This window comes from Nycticebus coucang, chromosome 18 (assembly GCF_027406575.1).
Source record: "Nycticebus coucang isolate mNycCou1 chromosome 18, mNycCou1.pri, whole genome shotgun sequence".
Classification (NCBI taxonomy): domain Eukaryota; kingdom Metazoa; phylum Chordata; class Mammalia; order Primates; family Lorisidae; genus Nycticebus; species Nycticebus coucang.
Window position 1 is genome coordinate 18,764,133 of NC_069797.1, and position 22,129 is coordinate 18,786,261.

The following is a 22,129-nucleotide window of genomic DNA, read 5'->3' on the forward strand; positions in this document are numbered from 1 at the left end:
ACATCCAACTTTAGTAATTTTTCCATCAATTTTAGTAATTTGGGACAAGAGGAAAATTTGCCTTACTACCTGTATTTGAGTTTTTAAAAATAGGTTCATTTAGAATGTAAAGCTATTGGAAAACAGCTATTTTCCATTTCTTTCTATCATCACAATGTTAAAAAAAAAAAAAAAAAAGAGGAAGAGTGACCAAGCACGGGAAAGAAAAGTAAACAGTAAAAGATTGTGAACACACTTGGAGGATCACGAATTTTGCTGTTTATCAATTCATCCACGTTTCTCAACTAAGGCTTACAATGTAGAGGATGGAATGGAGGCTATCACAACAATTAAGCTTCCAACATGGGGCTTTCAAGTCAATGAGCTGATCGCTCAGCTCCTTGAACAGAGTCCACAGGTGTTGTTGCTAAAGGCAGAGGCAAGGGAACAAGTGTGGCAAATGAAGCACGTTAAGGTGAAGTCAACAGAACAATTCTGCAGGCCAACCCTCGGTCATCATCTGGCTCTGTTTCTTCCTTTAGGTACACCTAGTGCTGAGCTGCCATCAATAACCCGCAGCCATGAGTTCCAATGTGGAGATGGCAGTTTTGGGGGAGGCTACTCCTTACCTCCAGATGTCTGAAAGGGAGCGTATTGAAGCTCAGAACAAACCTTTTGATGCCAAGAATTCTGTCTTTGTGGTGGATCCTAAGGAGTCCTATGTGAAAAGTGTAGTTCAGAGCAGGGAGGGGGGAAAAGTGACAGTGAAGACAGAAGCTGGTGCTCTAAGTAAAAAGAAAATGTGGTGGGGGTAAAGAGGAGGAGGAAGCATTATCTATTTTTTCCTACTACTTAGTTCATAACCTATGACTCTTCTTTTCTGAAAGACTGTCACAGTAAAAGAAGATCAAATCTTCTCCATAAACCCTCTCAAATACGACAAAATCAAGGACATGGCCATGATGACTCACTTGCATAAGCCTGCCATGCTGTACAACCTCAAAGAGCATTATGCAGCCTGGTTGATCTACGTGAGTGCCCTTCCATGCTGCTTCTCACTCACTCCACATGCTGACTGTGTCAACTAAAACAAATTAAGAACTTCCAACAGATTTGGCTATTGCCCTATTCTCTCAATCATTTCATAAGTGTTGTAAATGCTGATGAATTTGAAAATGTACCTATGGAAAGCCATCCACTTAACTATATTAGTTGAAAAAAGTGAAGAATTTAGTGCAGCAGCAGATGACAAAAGGAGGTAAGGAATGAATAAAGCTATTAAGTCTTGTGAAAACTAACACAGTACTTAGGTCCCTCTCCCCTTGCCCTTAAAGCAGTATTTCCCTAGTAAGTTAATGATGGCTGATTGGGCAACCTTGTCCTTTCCCATAGACCTACTCGGGCCTCTTCTGTGTCACTGTCAACCATTATAAGTGGCTGCCGGTGGTGGGGGCCTACAGAGGCAAAAAGCGTCAGGAGGCCCCACCCCACATATTCTCCATCTCTGACAATGCCTATCAGTTCATGCTGACTGGTGAGTCCATAATTACAATTTCTGTAACCACTTATGAAATATTTGTATATTGATAATGCAGAAAACATGGGGCCAATACTTTGAGAATAAAATGTTCAGCAACACATATGATAATAGAAGCAATAAAATCAGGCAAATAAATTTAGAATAAAATGCACCGGTTCTAAAAATATAGGCAATTTTATTTATATTTTTATGCTTAAACCCAAATGAATTAGTAGTGATTCTAGCTCAAAATGAACAAAATTTAATAATCAACTCTGCATTTTAATTATAGCTAACATATCATCTCTCCTCAAAAGTAAGCTTTGACTTCTCAAAATGACAAGTTATCACAAGCACTATGTAAAACTTTGGATCGAACATTAATAACATGACAGTTTTGAACTATATACCAGGTGACTGAATGGGACACAAAATTATTATTAACCTGATATTGATAGTTTATTGTCATGTATAAAGTGGCAAAATAATACATCTTTTATCACATCAAAAGTAATGAGAGTAAAACACTAATTAATTATCACATCTTTTGCTACTTATTTTTTTTAATCTTGTAAAAAGCAAAGCATAAATTTATGTCACTATTATTTTTACAAATGAAGAGTTTTAAAGGACAATTTTGAGGGTACAAGTCCTGTAATAACCCATGCACTGAGTATGTTTTGTTAACATTACCTTTGGTTTCTTTCACAGATCATGAGAAACAGTCAATTCTGATTACATATGTAAACTTGTAACTTTCTTTCTGATGAGCTTTGATCAGTATAGTGGTTACTAATGCCTTAGATTCTGACCTTTTCTTCTGTTTGTACTTGGAGAATCCGGGGCAGGAAAGACTGTGAACACCAAGCGAGTCATCCAGTACTTTGCAACAACTGCAGCTACTGGAGAGAAGAAAAAGGAGGAACCTGCCTCTGGGGGAATAATATATTGGGAGCTCATGTGTACCTATTGATACCAATAAAGTATATGTATGAACTCTTCCCTAAGCAATGGGAAGGGAGAAATAAATGGAATTGTCATCTAGGAAAACTTCAAATACACATGTCAAAATCCACCAAAAAAAAGAGAGAGAGAGAGAGAAAGAAAGAAAGAAATATCAGAGTTTAAAATCAGACCTAGATCTACACAATTTGGAGAAAAGATATGTTAATTTGGTGACATACCTACTATTTCATGAAAACTGTATGGTCCTCAGGTCAGGCATTTATTTTCTTCACTAGTATTTCAGTTTCTGGATCATCAAAATAGTTCTGGGGTGATAATTTGTGAATTTCTGAAATCACCAAAGTTGAATTTTCTTTCAGGGTTTCTTATCTAATTTGCCACTCGAAGGAATTAAACTGCTTAAAAGGCAAAACCAAATTACCATCACTTAACTTTGTAGAGGTGGGGAACGGAGCATAACAGTACAAAGAGCTTTAATGATACAACACGAGATGCACTTTCCTACTGGGAATGGATTGTCTTTACTCCTTATATACTTGTATAATCTCTCTTCATACTTTTGCTGTGTCTAGATTTGAGGCGAAAGAAATTACATTGTCAGTAGGAAAGAAAGTATTCAGATATATACATTTATGGAATAAAGATTTCAGTTTTGAAATGGTACTTTTGGAATTTAATTTTATAGACTGAACATAAAGTTTGCCAAATAGCACAGATGTACTACTTTTTTTTTAAAACTGTGTCTTTCTAGCAAACATATTTCCCATATGTTCTTAGTACATAATGATTGTTTCACCTTCCAGTAGTAGAAGAGAGCAAAAAAGCAGGATCGTGCATGTTTATCATTCCAAGTCTTCTTTTGAAATGCTGTGCTTTCAGGTTTACTATACAAACTACTGGGGCACAATTTTCTAAAGGACTTATCATTATCATTCCTTTTTTCCCCTTTTTAGCCTATGGGCATCTTCTCCATCCTGGAGGAGGAGTGCATGTTCCCCAAAGCCACAGACACCTCCTTCAAGAACAAGCTTTATGAACAACATCTCAGAAAGTCCAACAACTTCCAGAAGCCCAAGCCTGCCAAAGGCAAGGCCAAGGCCCACTTCTCACTGGTGCACTACACTGGCACCGTGGACTACAACATTGCTGGCTGGCTGGACAAGAACAAGGACCCCTTGAACGAGACGGTGGTCGGGCTGTACCAGAAGTCTGTAATGAAGACTCTGGCTTTTCTCTTCACTGGGACACAAGCTGAAGGTCATTTTTAATAGCATTCATATGTTACAAAATATGCACAAAATAGAAATAAACTGTTTATCAGAGACAAATATAGTTGGGGCAAAACGTAACATGAAAATATTGGCCAACATGGGTCTAATGAAAGAAAGTATATTTAATAACTGTGGTGTTGTCTTACAATCATGGGCTTTCAGAACTAAAATTGACACTGTGAATCATTTATCCCATAGCCTCATTTAATCAATGAGAAAATAAGAATCTCAGGGTAAGTGACTTGCTCAGGATCACACAATTCATTTCTAGCATTTTAATAGTATTGCTTCTTTCAAGGATCTAGCTAAGTTGGAATTAAGAAAATCCTTTATCAGGGCCTAATGCTTGGGGAATTAAAGTTCTGTTCTCTTTAAGTGCCCTAAGACCAGATTTGCAAGTAACAACATGGAAGCACAGGCAAATAGGAAAGGGGACTTCCCTGTAGATAAGCAAAGGCTCAAGGGGATCAAGCACATACCTGTGCCTACTCTCTGGGCGATATGTGCACTAAGTAGGCATTCCCATCTTATTTCCTTGGCCCTTCCTTCAGAGAATAGACATTGCTGATTTGGAGCAGAAGAATCCCATCCCCTACCCATATATACTCTTTACATTCCCAGTTCTTTCGTTGTTAATTTTTTTCTGAATGCCCATAAAATGAGCCAATAGTTATTTTTCTTAATTTACAGTTGAGCAAGGAGAGATATGGAAATAGGAATGGTGCAAAGGAATGAGTGCAAATTTAAATTCCAAAAATAATTTTAGCATTCCTGATATTTATGAATAGTACTTAAAAGACTTTTGCAGCCAGGCATAGTGCTTCATGCCTGTAATACTAGCACTCTGGGAGGCCAAAGCAGAAGGATCACTTAAGCTCAGGATTTTAGACCACATCTCTACAAAAACAGAAAATTAGCAAGGGGTGGTGGTGAGTGCCGATAGTCCCAACTACTTGGGAAGCTGAGGCAGAAGGATTGTTTTTGAGGTTTTAGGATTTGAGGTTGCAGTGAGCTATAATGATGCCTCTGCGCTTTAGGCAACGTGATAGAGCCAGACTCTGTCTAAAAGAATAAAAACAAAAAACTATTTTAATTTTTTATTTTATTTTTTTAGAGGGTAGTGGTGCCTTAGTGTGTGTCACACTTTATGGGGGCAAGACATGATTGCAAGAGGGACTTTACCTAACAATTGCAATCAGTGTAACTGGCTTATTGTACCCTCAATGAATCCCCAACAATAAAAAAAAAAAAAAAAAGAAAGGTGGCAAGAAGAAGGGTTCTTCATTCCAGACAGTATCAGCTCTTTTCAGGGTAAGGTATATTCTTGAATTCCAGATGAAGACTTTTATTAAAAAATTAAATTATCCTAACCAAAAAATATTTTTTAAAGGTATCTATAGGAAGGCCAGACACATTGGTTCATGTCTATAATTTTAGTATTTTGGATGTCAGGACGGGAGGAATACTTGATCCTAGGATATCCAGGAAACACAGCAAGACCTTGTCTCTACAAAAATTTAAAAAATTAGTAGGGTGTGGCAGCACATGCCTGTAGTCCTAGCTACTTGGGAGGCTGAGGTGGGAATCACTTGAGCTCAAGAGTTCATTGCTGCAGTGGGCTATGATCATCCCTCTGCACTTCAGCTAAAACGTGAGACCTTGTTTACACACACACACATATGCACACAAAAGGATATCTATAGGGAACATGAAGAAAGTATTAGTATCATACTAAAAAAATTTTGAAAAATGCCTTAGGAAAAATTTTACCAAAAAAAACCACTCTTCACATCAATGCTTATGAAAAATGAACCATTTCTCCTAAGCCTCAAATCCAAGAGAAGATAAGGTATTCAAATTTCACATGAAATCAAACCTGTTAAAAGCAATTAATCACTATATTCAATTACATCTACTCCATATGTCTAAAGTCAAAATACAAATTTTCTCTGGCTCACAGTACTCAAGAATAATAAACCAAAATTGACTTTGTGTTATCTGTAATCTCCTAGCTGCACTCCATATGGATGACTCTTCCTGGTCATAGTGATTTGTTTTTCACTGAGACATCTTGTCAACATGTGAAATGTAGGCACAACTGATAATATGGGTCATTGGTAGAGACTTTCCTGTAGATGCAGCTAGAAATTATTTTGAAACTTCTAATATGGTTCCACAGGAGAATTTGAACAAGCTGATGACCAACTTGAGGAGCACTCACCCCCACTTTGTACGCTACATCATCCCCAATGAAACCAAAACTCCTGGTAAGGCATTTCTGATATCCCAAGAAGAGTCTAGTGTGATTCCTCTTTAGATTCTGCAGTCCCATTACTGGGCATCTACCCCAGAAGGAAAAAAATCCTTTTATCATAAGGACACTTGTACTAGACTGTTTATTGCAGCTCAATTTACAATCGCCAAAATGTGGAAACAGCCTAAATGCCCACCAACCCAGGAATGGATTAACAAGCTGTGGTATATGTATACCATGGAATACTATTCAGCTATTAAAAAAAATGGAGACTTTACATCCTTCATATTAACCTGGATGGAAGTGGAAGACATTATTCTTAGTAAAGCATCACAAGAATTGAGAAGCATGAATCCTATGTACTCAATTTTGAAATGAGGACAATTAATGACAATTAAGGTTATGGGGGGCTGGGAGGAAAAGCAGAAAGAGGGACGGAGGGAAGGGGGTGGGGCCTTGGTGTGTGTCACACTTTATGGGGGCAAGACATGATTGCAAGAGAGACTTTACCTAACAATTGCAATCAGTGTAACCTGGCTTATTGTACCCTCAATGAATCCCCAATAATAATAATAAAAAAAAATGTACCTTTCCTTCAGGTGCCACGGAGCATGAACTTGTCCTGCACCAGCTGAGGTGTAATGGCGTGCTGGAAGGCATCCACATCTGTAGGAAAGGATTCCCAAGCAGAATCCTTTATGCAGACTTTAGAGGTTTGTGTCTTGTTATTTTTCCCTCTCAACGTCTTAGTCTACTCAACATTGCTACATAATTCAAGCATTAACTTTTCCTTGAAAAATGAAATGAAATTAACTTGAAATGTGATAATAAGAGAAAGAAGCCTAGCTTTGTAAGTTTTTCATATTTTCCCAAGTTTTACAGAAAGCACTGTTTGATTTTTTTTTAAGTTTTTTGTTCTCCAAAAATTAATCTATCATCTCCTCAATGACACTACCAGAGCTACCAAATGTTTCGTCATTTTTTTTCTAGTGAAGAAAAACTACATTTTTATAGTCTTTTTATTCTGACAGATACAAAGTTCTAAATGCAAGTGCTATCCCAGATGGTCAGTTCATTAACAGCAAGAAGGCTTCTGAGAAACTTCTAGGGTCTATTGATATTGACCACTCACAGTATACATTTGGCCACACCAAGGTACCACCAACTCCAATTTTTATCTATCAAAATTTCATCACTTTTGGACTTTCTAATCAATGGAAATAACACTTAACTTGATCTTTGTCAAGGTCTTCGTTAAAGCTGGCCTGCTGGGAACTCTAGAGGAAATGCGAGATGAAAAGCTGGCTCAACTCATCACGCACACTCAGGCCATCTGCAGAGGGTACCTGATGAGAGTGGAGTTTAGGAAGATGATGGAGAGGAGGTGAGGGGCCAAGCACAAGTCTTCCTTCTGCAAACTTTCATCTCTGAATCCCATGCAGTCATTACTTTTGTTGAGTGACGGTCTTTTTCCACGTTCTTCTCCACTTGCATCTTTTTTTCTTTTCCTACAGAGAGTACATCTTCTGTATCCAGTACAACATCTGCACCTTCATGAATGTGAAGCACTGGCCCTGGATGAAGCTGTATTTCAAGATCAAGCCTCTCCTGAAGAATGCAGAGACAGAGAAGGAGATGGCCAACATAAAGGGAGATTTTGAGAGGGCCAAAGAAGATCTGGCTAAGTCAGAAGCAAAAAGGAAAGAATTGGAAGAAAAGATGGTAGCTCTGATGCAAGAGAAAAATGACCTGCAACTCCAGGTTCAAGCTGTGAGTATTACACATTGCATAGTTCAACTATATCTTCTTATCCATTCACTGACTAAATATGAGAATTTTTTTCTAAGTTTAAAATTACACCGTTTCCACTGAAACATTTGTTGTTATTGTTCACCTTTCAAAATCACTGACTCATAGCTAAAGAAGCCGCAGATGCAGAGTCACAGGTCATGCTGCGTGTGCTCAAATGTGCATTCATACATAGCTGGTCATCAGTGAGAAAAGTCATAAAAAGAGCACTACTCATTTTTCTTTCTTTATGGAATTTTCTCTTAGCTTAGATTATGTTCTCTCTAGTAAACATTTTTGTGCATTGTTTTTACCAGGGCAGAAAAAGGGCTAAATTAATTTCCCCTTACATATGAGAAAACTGAATCCTAGAATGAGCAAGTGACTTTTACAAAGTTCCAAAGCTAGTAAATTGCAGATCTTTGCTAACAATCTACTTTTCCTCAAATGACCTTCCACAGGGGAATTTGGAGAAAACATGTTACCATATTTAACCAGGAGACTGAAATTATTTGTTTGTTTGATTTTGAAACTTGGCAAGTTAACTGGCTATGTGTTGGTGAAACTGGTATGGTCTCAGAAGTTTCCATCTTTCAGTAAATTATTGTATATTTGCAGATATAGCTTAGACAAATAAAAATGCTTAATTTCTCCCTTCAGGAAGCAGATAGTTTGTCTGATACAGAGGAAAGGTGTGATCAGCTAATCAAAACCAAAATACAACTTGAGGCCAGAATCAAGGAGGCTGTTGAGAGGGCTGAGAATGAGGAAGAGATCAATGCTGAGCTAACAGCCAAGAAGAGGAAACTGGAGGATGAATGTTCAGAACTCAAGAGAGACATTGATGACCTTGAGCTGATACTGGCCAAGGTTGAGAAGGAGAAACATGCCACAAAGAACAAGGTACCGATTATGATCCATTTTAGACTGCTTACAATTACTAACTTGTTACTGGAGTATTTTTTATTTATTTATTTTTTTGTTTTAGAGACAGAATCTCACATTTTTGCCCTCGGTAGAGTGCCCTGGCATCACAGCTCACAGTAACCTCCAGCTCTTGGGCTTAGGCAGTTCTCTTGCATCAGCCTCCCGAGTAGCTGGGACTACAGGCACCTGCCACAATGCCCGGCTATTTTTTTTTGTTGTTGTAATTTGGCCAGGGCCAGGTTTAAACCCACCACCCTCGGTATATGGGGCCAGCACCCTACTCACTGAGCTACCCGGCGCTGCCCTGGAGTATTTTAATTGAAAACTTAAAATTAATGAATGTGAAAGAAAAACACTGTTATAATTATGTCATCTCTTTAGTCTTTATCTCCTCTGTCTACTTGCCTTGACCTTTACCTTCTATTTTTTTTAACCTCACAGGTCTGGGTTAGCTTCTGGTTTCCATTTTCCATCTCACAGTAACATTATCCTGAGATATTACTATACTGTGTTTTTCATTGAGATGACAGGTTGTAATTAACATTCCGGTCATCTATTCAAATCTAAAGGTGAAAAACCTCACAGAGGAGATGGCAGGCCTGCCAAACATAGCAAAGTTGACCAAGGAAAAGAAGGCCCTCCAAGAGGCCCACCAGCAGACCCTGGATGACCTGCAGGCAGACGAGGACAAAGTCAACACCCTGACCAAGGCTGAAAACAAGCTAGAGCAGCAAGTGGATGATGTAAGTGTGAGAAACAAAACATTTCCCTTTAAGATAAAGTCAATAATTGTGACACAAAAACATCACTGATGACCATAAGCCTTTAAACTCCTGGTTTGTAAATAATTAACTTCTCATGCTATTTGAGGTATATTTTTAAGTTTTTTCTTATGTATTTTTGAAGGCTATCAAAGGGCTCAGTACTTAAGAACTAAAATAAGTAAAATTCATTATAAATTTAGCTTGAAGGATCTCTAGAACAAGAAAAGAAACTTTGCTTGGACTTAGAAAGAGCCAAGAGAAAACTGGAGGGTGACCTCAAATTAGCCCAAGAATCTACAATGGATATAGAAAATGACAAACGGCAACTTGATGAGAAACTCAAAAAGTAAGTGTTGCATAATTCAGCTATTACCTGCTTGCACGTCAATGCAGATGAAATACATGTAAAAAAAATCGCCAAAACATTATATCATGACACACAGAAAACAATGAATAATGACATCTTTCCCGTTTTTATTTTTAAAATGGCACGTTATTGACTTATAAAACATGTACTACTTATGTCCTCAAAACTAACAGTATAAAGAAATTGAATTACACAGAAAAGATCGGTAAGAAAACTGACTATAAGCAACTGTGTTGTTCTTCTAATAGGAAGGAGTTTGAAATGAGCAATCTGCAAAGCAAGATTGAGGATGAACAGGCCCTTGGGATGCAGCTGCAAAAGAAGATCAAGGAGCTACAAGTAAGCGCGTGATTCCATCAGCCTAATTAAACAGAAAAAAATTACCGACATGAGGGAGCTGAATTTATATTTTTCATCATTTCCAGGCCCGCATTGAGGAGCTGGAGGAGGAAATTGAGGCAGAGCGGGCCTCATGGGCCAAGGCAGAGAAGCAGCGCTCTGACCTCTCCCGGGAACTGGAGCAGATCAGCGAGCGGCTGGAAGAAGCTGGCGGGGCCACTTCAGCCCAGATTAAGATGAACAAGAAGTGGGAGTCTGAGTTCCAGAAAATGCTCAGGGACCTGGAGGAGGCCACCCTGCAGCATGAAGCCACAGTGGCCACCCTGAGGAAGAAGCACGCGGACAGTGTGGCTGAGCTCAGGGAGCAGATCGACAACCTGCAGCGGGTCAAACAGAAGCTGGAGAAGAAGAGTGAGCTGAAGATGGAGATTGATGACCTTGCTAGTAACATGGACACTGTTTCTAAAGCCAAGGTATTTATTAACTTTTCCCCTTTTCATCTTTATTTGCAACAATTCAAAATAACCAAATTTATCTAAGACTATATCTATCTCAACTGCACAAACATTAGATGTTATCTGAAGTTTAAAAATTATTCCTAAAAGGCATTATTGCATTGAATTGAATCACTTAAGTTCTCATTATCTCATTTGTAGAAAACACAAATTAAGCTGTTGCTATTATCAGGAAAGAATGGAAATTATAAGAAAAACTTATCTAAAATACAAATTCTACATGATGCAGGATTTAGATGATGGTTATACTTTGCAGAAGAAAATCATGTAATCCATATATTCATTAATTTAGCCAGAATCACATGCTTCTACTACTTTATAGGCACCATGCAGAATTTTCACAGAAAAGTAAATAAAACTCAGCCTCTTTTCACAAACAGTTAAAGATCTTTAAATCCCAGCATTACAAACAGAAATGCATACTCTCTTCCTGTTTCCTATTTCCCACCCCAGGGAAATTTTGAGAAAATGTGCCGCACCCTAGAGGACCAACTTAGTGAAATAAAAACAAAGGCAGAGGAGCAACAACACTTATAAATGAGTTGTCAGCTCAGAGTCAGGTCAGTAAATGAGTATTATAGGCCTTTGGAGAGACAAGGAATGAATGGTGAGCTCTGCCCATCAAACACAAATCATTTCTCTGACTGTGCACATCCATTTATTATATCTTAGTTACTCCTTCATCTTTTTATTATGAGATAGTGAAAAGCAACTTACAACCTTACAATGGTTGTAAGCTATAATTGTGGGAAGAAATTAAGTTTCTTCAGGGCTCAGGAGATTTTTGTTGCCTCAGCATTACTCAAAGATCCAACTCCTAAAAAATTAAAAAAAAAAAAAAGCTCATACATTTTTTCAAAAAGCAAGAAATAACTTTCTCCACAGCACTAAGCATCTCAAGTTATCCTTTTCATCATATGAAATAAGAAGGTAATAATGTTGTTCCATTCTTTTTTTTTTTTATTAAATCATAGCTGTGTACATTAATACGATCATGGGGCACCATACACTGGTTTTATAGACCGTTTGACACATTTTCATCACACTGGTTAACATAGCCTTCCTGGCATTTTCTTAGTTATTGTTTTAAGACTTTTATATATTCTACATTTACTATGTTTCACATGTACCCTTGTAAGATGCATCCATTCTTTAAATTATTCTTTACCTAAATAAGAGAACTAAATCACTGATGTTTTTTCTTCCACAGGTCAGTTTTCGTGACAGCTAGATGAGAAAGACGCTATGGTTTCTCAGCTATCCCGAGGCAAACAAGCATTTACACAACAAATTGAGGAATTAAAGAGGCAGCTAGAAGAGGAGACAAAGGTGAGAATCCTCCTGCTGACATTTTAAACTGTGAAACATGATGCACTATTGAACTTCACCTAGAGAATATTAATGATCAGAAGGTAAACTTGTATCACCTGCTTTTTGGTTGGTCTAGGCTAAGAATGCTCTGACTCACGCTGTGCAGTCTGCCCAACACGACTGTGACCTGCTGCGGGAAGAGTATGAGGAGGAGCAGGAATCCAAGGCTGAGCTGCAGAGGGCAATGTCCAAGGCCAACAGCAAGGTTGCCTAGTGGAGGACCAAATACAAGACGGACGCCATCCATCGCACAGAAGAGCTGGAGGAGGCCAAGTATGGGCTTTTAATGAGGGGGACAGGAAGAAATAGAAGTAAAAGTAAAAACAGTGAAGGAAAAATAGAACAAATATAATATTCCAGGCATAGGAAGAAATGAAGGATATCAGCCTATTTCATTATAGAGTAGTATATTCCACCTTATTCTTCTTATGGGAAGAGGATAAGACCAGAGCTCCCCTCTCATTCTGGCATAGAAGCATCTTAAATTTCTTTCTATCAAAATGGATTATCAATTATCACCATATACTTCATGAATTAATGAGAATTGAGACTATACAGTACATTATTATAAATACTATAATTAATAATAATCAGTTTTTACTTACCTGGAGTATTGAATATTTAGAATAAAGCTAACATACCCTGTCATCACTTCAACTACCAGTATCAATGTATTTATTCACTAATTATACATACTGTTTGTGGATTAAACTTCATGGGAGTTATATATGGAAAAAAAAAACCACTATATTTCTCATGAAGGAAGCCTTCCTAAATTTTATTTACCTCAGAATTAAACAGAATGAGAGGGTTTAGCAAACATTTGCAAAAAGAACATTCTAGATAAGAGTGTGGGCTGAGAGAGTTTGCGAATTATGTAGGTTAGTAAAGGGATTAGTAAATAAGACTTTGAAAGATGTTTAGGAAATGCAATAATGGAAAAAATGTTTATTGTTTAGGGTCACCAAATCCAGAAAGTTACCAATTAATGATATGACACTGAACATGTCATGCTGGGCCAGTTTCCTCATTTGTAAAGTAACAGGGATCATACTAGAAAAGGAGACTATTAAAACTAGCTCCCTCCTGTTCATTGTTGCTATTTCTTCCTCACCTGCATGTTTTTACATTGCTCATGTAGCTCAAGGACTTACTTATATTCTCTCTCTCTCCTCCCTCCACATTAACACACACAAAATAGCTTCATAGATATTTATGTGTGCACATGCACACACACACACACACACACACACGTATTATATGTGACCTGAGATAAACTCACTGGGAAAAAAAGAATTCTAAAAGAGTAATGAGAAAATATTTTAGAAAAAATTAACAACTTATAGACACAGGAACACAAAACCTTGGGGGAACTATGCTTTCCTACTCAGCAGCTTTATGAAGTTCACTGTGGTGACTGAATCTGCTGTTGGTCACCCACACTGACCTACTTTTCAGGAAGAAGCTGGCCCAGCGTCTGCAGGATGCTGAGGAACATGTAGAAGCCGTGAATTCCAAATGTGCTTTTCTTGAGAAGACAAAGCAGAGGCTACAGAATAAAGTGGAAGACCTTATGATAGATGTGGAAAGATCTAATGCTGCCTATGTAGTTCTCGATAAGATGCAAAGGAACTTTGACAAGGTGATCCACAATCCTGGCTCCCTCGGGGGAAACTGGCACTATACTTGGTTTCAGAGGCTTACTATCCATGTACTTACAGGTTCTGGCAGAATGGAAACATAAGCATGAAGAAACTCAGGCTGAACTGGAGGCCTCTCAGAAGGAGGGCTGTTCTCTTAGCACTGAGCTGTTCAAAGTGAAGAATGCCTAGGAGGAAGCCCTGGATCAACTTGAAACTCTGAAGCGAGAGAATAAGAATTTACAGTGTAAGTCATTGCAATCTTTCTAGTTCAAAAATGACAGGGATATATCTTTTCAATTTTTCATTCTCCTCAACTAAATTTTGGTATTTTATTATTAAACTACACAGGAGATTTCTGACCTGACTGAGCAAATTGCAGAGGGTGGAAAGCATATCCATGAATTGGAGAAAGTAAAGAAACAAATTGATCAAGAGAAGAGTGAACTATAGGCATCCCTCAAGGAAGTAGAGGAACATTTCATTTGCTCAGCTCTATATTATAAATAAATTGAAAAATTAATGCAACTGACATTTATCATGCTGCAAACATTTTAGGGGATAACATATGTAATTCATTGAAAAATACTAAACGGTACCTTGGGAGTGCAGAGTTAATAGGATACATAAACATGTATGAAAGTTTGTGTTTTTTTAATGCCTTCTTGGAGAAATCATCATAATACAAAAGTGGGGGGAAAGCTCTTTAGGTGATCTAAATAAATGTTGCTTTCATCCAGGCATCTCTTGAGCATGAGGAAGGCAAAATTCTTCACATCCAAATTGAGTTAAATTAGGTGAAATCTGAGATTGACCGGAAAATTGCTGAAAAAGATGAGGAAATTGATCAACTAAAGAGGAACCATCTCAGAACTGTGGAGTCGATGCAGAGCACCCTGGATACTGAGATCAGGAGCAGGAACGATGCTCTGAGGATCAAGAATAAGATGGAGGGAGATCTTAATGAAATGGAAATCCAGCTGACCCATGCCAACCACCAGGCTTCTGAGGCAATAAGGCACCTTATTGTTTCACACACGGAGTACTGAAGGTACTGTGGGGTAAATGCACATGCTGTCAGTCTGGGTTGTGTGACTTACGTTTTAATATTTTATGAGGATCATAGGTCATAAATCATCTAAGTAATATGGTAATCAGTTAGAAAACATGCACGCTGCTGAAAAAGAGCTTAGTTCTAAAAGGCCCAGGCAAATACTTTGTCATCTGCAGAAAAGACAAGTGGTGAGGTGTGGGGAGATAGAAAAAGTTATGAGAGAGTTTGGTTACATGCCATTGCTCAAATCACTTCATCTATCTGGACTTCATTTGTTGATATATAAAAGAACACTACTGGAGTATTTGATCTTTAAGGATGCTTTCCTGATCCAAAATTTTGTAGATTTAGCCATGGTAATTTTTATTTTTTATGATCTAAGATACAGAAGAATATAACATTATGTTCTTTTGAGTAGAACTGCTACCTAAACTACAAAGAATTTGTTATTAATGGTACTTGCAGATTGTTCCTATTTAGTCATACTTTAACTTTTTAAGATCAAAGTGTGTACAAGCGTACTATATTTGTATTTGCTTTAATTAGAGCATGAGTAAGACTCTTTCTCTCTTTCTGTGTAGGACACTCAGGTACATTTGGATGATGCACTCAGAAGCCAAGATGACCTTAAAGAACAACTGGCAATGGTTGAGCACAAGGCTAATCTGATGCAGCTGAGGTAGAAGAGCTCGGAGCATCCCTGGAACAGACAGAGAAGCAGAAAAATGGCAGAGCAAGAGCTTCTGGATGCAAGTGAGCATGTGCAACTTCTGCGCACTCAGGTGAGGTTCAGGATTATGGTTTTGCAAATGACAATTTCAGAAGATAAGCTTATTTATAAAGTAAGGAGTAATCTTGGCATGGGTCCCTTGCTATACTTCTGGAACATAGATATAGGGTGATGTAGCTACATACTGGGACATAGCTGGTTCACAAGTATATTGATGAGCTGGCATAATTATATTGACTTGAAATAATCTGGAGTTCTAGAAATTGTAATAAAGAACCAGAGAAGTTCGCCTACCAATAACCATATACACAATGTTGGTAGCCATCTTGTCATTTGTAACTCTAAAGGGCAAATAGATAAGAAAATAGAATAAAGGAGAAAAAAGATAAGCCACTAGGTAGTATTTGTGTATCACATATACACATAGACTAACCTTAGTTCAAATTAATGTGGACCATACATAAAGCTAGTTAGTATTTGTTGTGCACAGTGAATTTGTTAAATAAATGGTGGTATATCCTCACATATGCAGCCATTGTAATATGCATCACTGCTATGGAAAGATGTTCTGATGATAAATGAAAAAAGCAAATTAAAAACAATAAAGGATATATGACATTTTTTCTGTGTAAAAATATAAAGGAAACATCCAAAAGGATAAATAAAAGTTTATCCTTTTATTTTATCTCTGGTCAGAGAGAGTATATAATCACTATTTTTCTCTTTTTTGCTAATTTGAATATTGTACTATTTCACAATAAACATATATTATTGTATGCTTTTGAAAGTTGCAATATATAAAAATAGCCAGTATAAAAATGTTAAAATCACCTGCTACATATAATTTTAAATTAAATTAATTTGGAACATTTTTCTTACTCATTATGAATATCCAGACTTGACTGGATATTTCAAATAATTTCAACATTCCAAAAACATATGGGATTCTTGGTTCATTTTTGTACCAATAATAATGCTACTTAATGCACTTATAATATGGAACCAACAAGTATAAATGAACAGCTAAAAATCAATAATCCAATTTAAATGAGCTACACAGTACTACATGGCACATGGATAGCACTTTAAGTTTTGGGTGTTGTGTTTTATGCTCACAACACACTGAAAATACTCAAGTATGTTCAGTATCATAAATTAAATTTTACCTGGAATATTTTAGAAGTTTTATTTACAGAGATGGGATAGACAGGAGAAAAAGCATAACTTAGAATTAACTTCTGATTGGGTTTTTATTCTAAACATTTTGTATGATCAATAACTTAGACCTGTATATACTACTAGTTAAAATGACAATGTGGTTATAATTTAATGTGTGCTTTTCTTCTTTTTTATTAATTTGAAACAGAGCGCCATTCTGATCAACACCAAGAAGAAGCTGGAGACAGACATTTCCCAAATCCAGGGAGAGATGGAGGACATTGTCCAGGAAGCCCGTAATAAAGAAGAGAAGGCCAAGAAGACCATCACTGATGTGAGTGGAAGGCAATACACTGGTAGTTAGACTTACTTTTTTTTTTTTTTTAATCATCGCTGTGTACATTAACGCAATAATGGGCCACCATACAGTGGTTTTATAGACCATTTGACATACTTTGATCTCGCTGGTTAACATAGCCTTCCTGGCATTTTTCTTAGTTATTGTGTTAAGACATTTATAGTCTACATCTACTAAATTTCACATGTATCCTTATAAGATACACAAATCACCCTCCCACAAATGATGGGAGGATGCAATGTAGGTGTAATCCCACAAATCATGCTCCCTCTGCCCATCCTCGCCCCTCCCTCCCCTCCCTCGCCCCTTTCCCCATATTCTTAGGTTATAAACGGGTTACAGCTTTCATATGAAAGCCATAAATTAGTTTCATAGTAGGGCTGAGTACATTGGATATTTTTTCTTCCATTCCTGAGATACTTTACTAAGAAGAATATGTTCCAGCTCCATCCATGTAAACATGAAAGAGATAAAGTATCCACCTTTCTTTAAGGCTGCATAATATTCCATGGTGCAGATATACCACAATTTATTAATCCATTCATGGATCCATGGGCACTTGGGCTTTTTCCATGACTTAGCAATTATAAATTGGGCTGCAATAAACATTCTGGTACAAATATCTTCGTTATAATGTGATTTTTCCTCTTCTGGGTATATACCTAGTAGAGGAATTACAGGATTAAATGGCAGATCTATTTTTAGATCTCTACGTCCCTTCTCCATACATCTTTCCAAAAGGAATGTATTAATTTGCATTCCCACCAGCAGTGTAGAAGTGTTCCCTTTTCTCCACGTCCACGCCAATATCTCTGGTCTTGGGATTTTTTGATATGGGCTAATCTTACTGGAGTTAGATGATATCTCAAAGTAGTTTTGATTTGCATTTCTCTGATGATTAAGGAGGGTGAGCATTTTTTCATATGTCTGTAGGCCATGCGCCTGTACTCTTCAGAGAAGTTTCTCTTCAAGTCCCTTGTCCAGCCTGAGATGAGACCACTTGTTCTTTTCTTACTTATACGTTTGAATTCTCTGTGAATTCTGGTTATTAAACCTTTGTTGGGGACATAACCTGGAAATATCTTCTCCCTTTCTGAGGGCTGTCTGCTTCCTTTACTTACTATGTTCTTGGCTGTGCAGAAGCTTTTTAGTTTGAGCAGGTCCCAATAGTGTATTTTTGAAGCTGCTTCAATTGCCTGGGGGGGTCCTCATCATAAAATATGCACCCACACCAATTTTTCAAGAGACTTCCCTGCACTCTCTTCTAGTATTTTTATAGTTTCATGTATTAAGTTTAAATCTTTAATCCAGTGAGCGTCTATCTTAGTTAATGGTGAAAGGTGTGGGTCCAGTTTCAGTCTTCTACAGGTCGCCAGACAGTTCACCCAGCACCATTTGTTAAATAGGGAATCTTTTCCCCACTGAATATTTTTAATTGGCTTGTCAAAGATCAAATAACGGTAAGTAGCTGGGTTCATCTCTTGGTTCTCTATTTTGTTCCATACACCTACCTCTCTGTTTTTGTGCCAGTACCATGCTGTTTTGATCACTATTGATTTATAATATAGTCTGAGGTCTGGCAGCATGATTCCTCCTGCTTTGTTTTTATTTCTGAGTAATGTCTTGGCTATTCGAGTTTTTTTCTGATTTCCTATAAAACAAAGTATTATTTTTTCATGATCTTTAAAGTATGACAGTAAAACTTTACTAAGGATTGCGTTAAAATTGTATATTGCTTTGGGTAGCAAGGACATTTTAACAATGTTGATTTCTCCCATCCGTGAGCATGGTATGTTTTTCCATTTGTTAACATTTCAGCTATTTCCTTTCTTAGAGTTTCATAGTTTTCTTTACAGAGATCTTTCACGTCCTTTATTAGATAAACTTCCAAATATTTCATCTTCTTTAGCACTACTATGAACAGAACAGTCCTTGACTGTTTTTTCAGCTTGACTATTGCGATATATATAAAAGCTACCGATTTATGAATGTTGATTTTGTAACCTGAGATGCTGCTGCATTCCTTGATCACTTCTAGGAGTTTTGTAGTAGAATCCCTGGTGTTTTCCAGATATACTATCATCATCTGCGAAGAGCGAAAGTTTGATCTCTTCTGACCCTATATGGATACCCTTGATCACCTTTTCTTCCCTAATTGCAGTGGCTAAAACTTCCATTACAATGTTAAAGAGCACTGGGGACAATGGGCAGCCTTGTCTGGTTCCTGATCTGAGTGGAAATGATTTCAATTTAACTCCATTCAATACAATATTGGCTATGGGTTTGCTGTAGATGGCCTCTATCAGTTTAAAAAATGTCCCTTCTATACCAATTTTCTTAAGTGTTCTGATCATGAAGGGACGCTGGATATTATCAAAAGCTTTTTCTGCATCAATTGAGAGAATCATATAGTCTTTGTTTTTTAATTTGTTTATGTGCTGAATTATATTTATAGATTTATGTATATTTAACCAGCCTTGGGACCCTGGGATAAAACCGACTTGGTCATGATGTATAATTTGTTTCATGTGTTGCTGGATTCTGTTAGGATCTTGTTAAATATTTTTGTATCTATATTCATTAGTAATATTAGTCTATAATTTTCTTTTCTTGTTGGGTCTTTTCCTGGTTTGGGGATCAGGGTGATACTTGCTTCATAGAACGTGTTGGGTATCTTCCTTCTTTTTCTATATTTTGGAACAGGTTTAGTAATGTAGGTACCAGTTCCTCTTTAAAGGTTTGGTAGAATTCTGATGTGAAGCCATCTGGTCCCAGGCTTCTCTTTTTAGGGAGGTTTTGTACAGTTGATGCTATTTCAGAACTTGATATAGGTCTGTTCAATATTTCCACTTGATTCTGGCTAAATCTTGGAAGGTGACGTACTTCCAAGTATTGGTCAATTTCCTTCAGATTTTCATATTTCTGAGAGTAAAGTTTCTTATATTCATTAGGGATTTTTTAATTTCTGAGGAGTCTGTTGTTATTTCGTCTTTGTCATTTCTGATTGACGAAATTGGAGATTTTACTCTTTTTTTTCTGGTTAGGTTAGCCAAAGGCTTATCTATTTTATTTACCTTTTAAAAAACCCAACTTTTTGATTTATTGATCTATTGTATAATTCTTTTGTTTTCAAATTCATTTAATTCTGCTCTAATTTTGGTTATTTCTTTTCTTCTACTGGGTTTGGGGTTGGAATGTTCTTCCTTTTCCAGTTGCTTGAGATGTCCCATTAAATTGTTAACTTCCTCTCTTTCCATTCTCTTGAGGAAGGCTTGCAGTGCTATAACTTTCCCTCTTAGGACTGCCTTTGTGGTATCCCAGAGGTTCTGATAATTTGTGTCTTTATTATCATTTTGTTCCAAAAATTTGGCAATTTCTATCTTAATCTAATCTCTGACCCAACTATCATTCAGCATAAGGTTATTTAACTTCCATGTTTTTGTATGAGTATGCAGATTCCTGTTGTTACTGAGTTCAACTTTTATTCCATGGTGGTCTGAGAAGATGCAAGGAATAATTTCTATTCCTTTAAATTACTGAGGTTAGACTTGTGACTTAAGATGTGATCAATTTTGGAGTATGTTCCATGGGCTGATTAGAAGTATGCGTATTCAGTTTTGTTGGGATGAAATGTTCTGTAGATGTCTGCTAAATCCAAATGTTGGATGGTTAGGTTTAAATCTAAGATTTCTTTGCTCTGCTTCTTCTTGGAGGATCAATCCAACACTGCCAAAGGAGTGTTGAAATCTCTGACTATTATGGAGCTGGAGGAAATCAAGTTGCTCATGTCTGTTAGAGTTTCTCTTATAAATTGAGGTGCATTCTCTGGGTGCATAAATATTAATAATTGAAATCCCATCATATTGGGTATTACCCTTAACAAATATGAAGTGACCATTCTTATCCTTCCTTACATTCATTGGTTTAAAGCCTATTGTGTCTGCTAATAGAATTGCAACACCTGTTTTTTCTGATTATCATTTGCCTGAAATATGGATGACCATCCTTTCACCCTGAGTCTATCTTTCTCTTTTAAGGTAAGATGTGACTCTTGTATGCAGCAAATATCTGGCCTGAGTTTTTGTATCCAGTCAGCTAACCAGTGCCTCTTTAGAGGACAGTTTAAGCTGTTCACATTAAGGGAGACTATTGATAAGTCTGGTAAAATTTTAGATATCAAGTTTTTTGAAAATCCAGTGGACATTTTTAATCCTTTTGCCACTGTGGAAGTTGGAGTTTGATCGAACATTTCTGAGTGAGTTTACTTTAGTGGTAGAGGATTGGGCTGGTCATTATGGAGGATAGGTCTGAAAATTTCCTGAAGAGCTGTTTTGGTTATGGCAAATTTCTTCAACATGTGAATGTCATTAAGGTATTTAATTTCTCCATCATAAATGAAAGCATCCGTGGTTGAAAGTTATTTTGTTTTAGGAGATTAAAAGTCAATGACCACCCTCTTCTGGCTTGAAAACTTTCAGCAGAAAGATCTGCAGTCATTCTAATATTCTTCCCTTTGTAGTTAATGGATTTCTTATGTCTGGCTGCTTTCAGAATTTTCTCCTTCATATTAACTTTAGTAAAGTTAATTATGATGTGCCTGGGAGATGTCTTATTCAGGTTGAGTCACGCTGAGGTTCTGAAAATGTCTGCTATCTGAATTTCAGAATCTCTTTGCATATCTGGAAAATTTTCTTTCATAATTTCATGGAAAAGAACCTCTGTGTCTTGTGAAGCCACTTCATCACTTTTAGGGATTCCAATGAGGCAGATATTACCCTTCTTCAAATTATCCCAGAGCGCTCTGAGAGAATGATCCATTTTTGCTCTCCATTTCTCTTCCTCTTTGAGAGTTTGGGAGCATTCAAAAGCTTTGTCTTCAATGTCAGAAATCCTTTCTTCTGCTTGCTCCACTCTGTTACTGAGGGATTCTACTATATTTTTTCAGATCTTTAAGGGCTGCAAATTCTTGCTTCAGTGCATCAAAATCTTTGGTGGTTTTGTCTTTAAATTTGTTAAATTCTTGAGACAACTTTTGAATTTATCCTCGAATTTGTTAATTCCGACTTTTGAATTGCTCCTTGATTTTCTAATTCCAAATTTTCCTCCATTCTATTAATCTTGTTTGCAAT

At 37.1% G+C, this 22,129-nt stretch overlaps 1 pseudogene; it reads left to right on the top strand.

Moving 5' to 3' along the window:
- Positions 1-560: 560 nt before the first annotated feature.
- On the top strand, positions 561-16,980 carry LOC128571023 (myosin-4-like; annotated as a pseudogene).
- Positions 16,981-22,129: the final 5,149 nt, after the last annotated feature.